General features: G+C 45.2%; 1 protein-coding gene across 1 annotated transcript in view; it reads right to left on the bottom strand.

The window, feature by feature from the left end:
• Positions 1-2355, bottom strand: part of LRP6 (LDL receptor related protein 6) — a 161626-nt gene extending 159271 nt beyond the window's left edge. The window contains exon 1 of the mRNA XM_008062923.2: positions 2350-2355. The gene's annotated coding sequence lies outside the window, so the exon portion shown is untranslated. The remainder of the gene's footprint in view (positions 1-2349) is intronic.
• Positions 2356-3270: the final 915 nt, after the last annotated feature.

Below are 3270 nucleotides of genomic sequence, written 5' to 3'. Positions count from 1 at the left end.
TTGTTTCTACAATAAGTTAATTTTTTTTTTTTGAGTTGGAGTCTCACTCTGTCACCCAGACTAGAGTGCAGTGGCACACTCCCGGCCACCGCAGCCTCGACTTGCTGGGCTCTGGTTATCCTTCCACCTCAGCCTTCCAAATAACCGGAACTACAGGCGCGCGCTACCACACCTAGTTAATTTTGGATTTATTGTAGAGACAAGGTCTCGCCAAGTTGCCCAGGTGGGTCTCAAAGTTGTGGGCTCAGGCAATCCACCCGCCTCGGCCTTCCAAAGTGCTGGGATTACAGGCTGAGCCACCGAGTCTGGCTACAATAAGTAAATTTTTAAAAAAAATTAGCTGGGCATGGTGGTATATGTCTGTAACCCCAGCTACCTGAAAAGCTGAGGAGGAGGGATAGCCTAAGGTGGAGGCTGAGGTAGCCGTGATCATGCCTCTACACTCCAACCTAGGGGACAGAGTGAGACTCCAACAACAAAAAAAAACTTTTAATAATTCTAACCCTACTACCACCAAGATAATTATATGTCTTTTAACTGCAAACTCTAACATTGGTATATACTTCATACCACCACCCATTAGCTATTAACTCCTCTCCCCGTCACTCAAATGAAAATGCTTAAGCCAAATCCAGTGGCCTTTTCTCAGCCTTTATTGTCTGTAGTACTCAACACTGTTAATATAACCCTGCCTATATGGAATACTCTCCTCATACCTTACTACCTATTGTTCCTGTCTGCCTTGTTTCAAACCCTTCACTTCCTACATATAGGTATCCCAAGGCTCTCTGTTGTTCCTCAAATGAGAGAGCATAGAAAATTATATTCTCTTGTTCTCAGTTCACCTGGTCAACAAGGAATTCTTTTTTTTTTTTGAGATGGAGTCTCACTCTGTCACCCAGACTGGACCTCAACCTGCCGGGCTCCGGTGATCCTTCCGCCTCAGCCTTCCAAGTAGCTGGAATTACAGGCGCGTGCTACCACACCCAGCTCATTTTTGATTTACTGTAGAGATGAGGTCTTGCCAAGTTGCCCAGGCGGGTCTCGAACCCGCGGGCTCAGGCAATCCACTCACCTCAGCCTCCCAAGGCGCAAGATTACAGGCTGAGCCACCGAGCCCGGCTTTCAACCAGGAATTCTATGCAGCTAATTTTAAAAACATCATCTCCAGTTCTGCCCCTCTATCTTCTTGTTGGCCATCTCTACCTCCCATTAAATTAAATAAATCAACTTCCCCCCAACAAAATAACTCCTCACCAATCAATGGTACCACAATTCTTATCTTTCTGGCATGCCTTGGAGTCATCTTTGACTCCACCTTTCCCCCCCAGTCTGCCAAGTACTGTCTTCTTGACTTTTCTTTAAGATATCTTTAAATATACCTCCTTTTCTTCATTTTTAGAACCACTGCCCTACTCTAGACCTTCATGATCTTAGTCCTAAACTACCCTGATAGTAGGTGACCTCAACATTCCCTTTCCTTTTCTACTTCTAACAATTTTACTTTACCCAACTCAAAAAGTTTTCTGACTCCCTTGCCTGAACCATAAAGCCTCACCACTTTATCCCCTCACCATATGACTTCTACCCAGGACTCTATATTTATCCTTTATGGTTTTTGCATCAGAAAAACAAGTTTTTAGTACTTAAACAGAGCACATTACCCCCATCACCACAGTGTATTCATTTTCCTGCCCACCCCATATTTCTCTTCCTTTCTCCCAACAAGCTAGATTCAAATTCTACCAACTCTGTGACTCTTACTAATTGTCTCAGCTTTCCTTCTTTAAATCCTCACAGTCTTTGGTACTTATCTGTGATAAGCATTTTTTTTTTTTTTTTGAGTTGGAGTCCCACTTTGTCACCCAGACTGGAGTGCAGTGGCACACTCGTGGCCACTGCAGCCTCCACTTGCTGGACTCAGGTGACCCTTCCACCTCAGCCTTCCAAGTAGCTGAAAGTACAGAAGCACGCCACCATGTCTGGCTAATTTTTTGATTTATTGTAGAGACAAGGTCTCAACAAGTTGCCGAGGCTGGTCTCAAACCCCTGGACTCAGGCTATGCTCTGGTCTTGGCCTCCCAAAGTGCTGGGATTACAGGCTTGAGCCACCGCACATGGCCTCATTAGCATTTTTTTTAAAGCATACTGGCTCCCTTACCTAGTAACTCAGCCCCTTGGGAAAAAAAGCCATATCTTGTAACTATTTTAATCCCCAATGCCTAGTACAATTCACTATACACATTAATATGGTACATATATTTACTTATATTTTAAAGCAATCTTCCAGAATCTGACCAAAAAGTACATCTGCCATAAAGCCCAAGGATTTTAAACTTAAGTACTGACCAGGAGCTCACAAATGGCCAGTACGTATCCACTGACTTGGCTTGACCAAAGTCTAATCAGGCTTTCCTCCTTCCCACAACCACAAACTTTGGCTAGCCCTAAGCGTAAGCAAGCAGATGCAGAACATCCCCTTAACAACTCATTCAGAGATCTACTGACAGCAGAAAAAAACATCTGTTAAAATGCCCTGGTCAGCCGGGCTTGGTGGCGCCTTTGGGAAGCTGAGGTGAGTGGATTGCCTGAGCCCGTGGGTTCGAGACCCGCCTGGGCAGCAAGACCTCATCTCTACAATAAATCAAAAAATAAGCCAGGTGTGGTAGCGCATGCCTGTAGTTCCAGCTACTTGGAAGGCTGAGGCGGAAGAATCGCCAGAGCCCAGCAGGTCGAGGCTGCTGTGGCCAGTAGCGGCCACTACACTCCAGTCTGGGCAAAAGAGTGAGACTCCAACTCAAAAAAAAAAAAAAAAAATGCCCTGGTCAACTTGGAAGGCTGAGGAGGAAGGACCGCCAGAGCCCAGTAGGTCGAGGTTGCGGTGGCCAGGAGTGGCCACTGCACTCCAGTCTGGGCGACAGAGTGAGACTCCAATTCAAAAAAAAAAAAAAAAAAATGCCCTGGTCGTGTCATCTGCTAACCCCACCCACTTGCCCACTCTCCCACAAAGATCCTGCTGGCACTGCTCACCCCATCTATAAAAGAAAGCCTTTTTGTGTTTGACATTGAGACATCTGCAGATCTTGTGGTCAGAGCATTCTCTCTATTGCAATAGCCTTTTCATATAATGTCTCTCCCTACCTAAGCCCAGATTTATTTTTATTAGTTATCTGTATGTCAAACGTTTTATATGACATGACTTGGATGGGCACTGGATTTTGCCTATGAACCTGTGCCATCTCTACCTCAATAACATCATTCTTGTGAGTC

This window comes from Carlito syrichta, unplaced genomic scaffold (genome assembly GCF_000164805.1).
Source record: "Carlito syrichta isolate Samal-C Ts95f unplaced genomic scaffold, Tarsius_syrichta-2.0.1 Scaffold305884, whole genome shotgun sequence".
Lineage (NCBI taxonomy): Eukaryota > Metazoa > Chordata > Mammalia > Primates > Tarsiidae > Carlito > Carlito syrichta.
The sequence above is the reverse complement of the archived record's forward strand: the minus strand, read 5'-3'. Positions and strand labels throughout refer to the sequence as shown.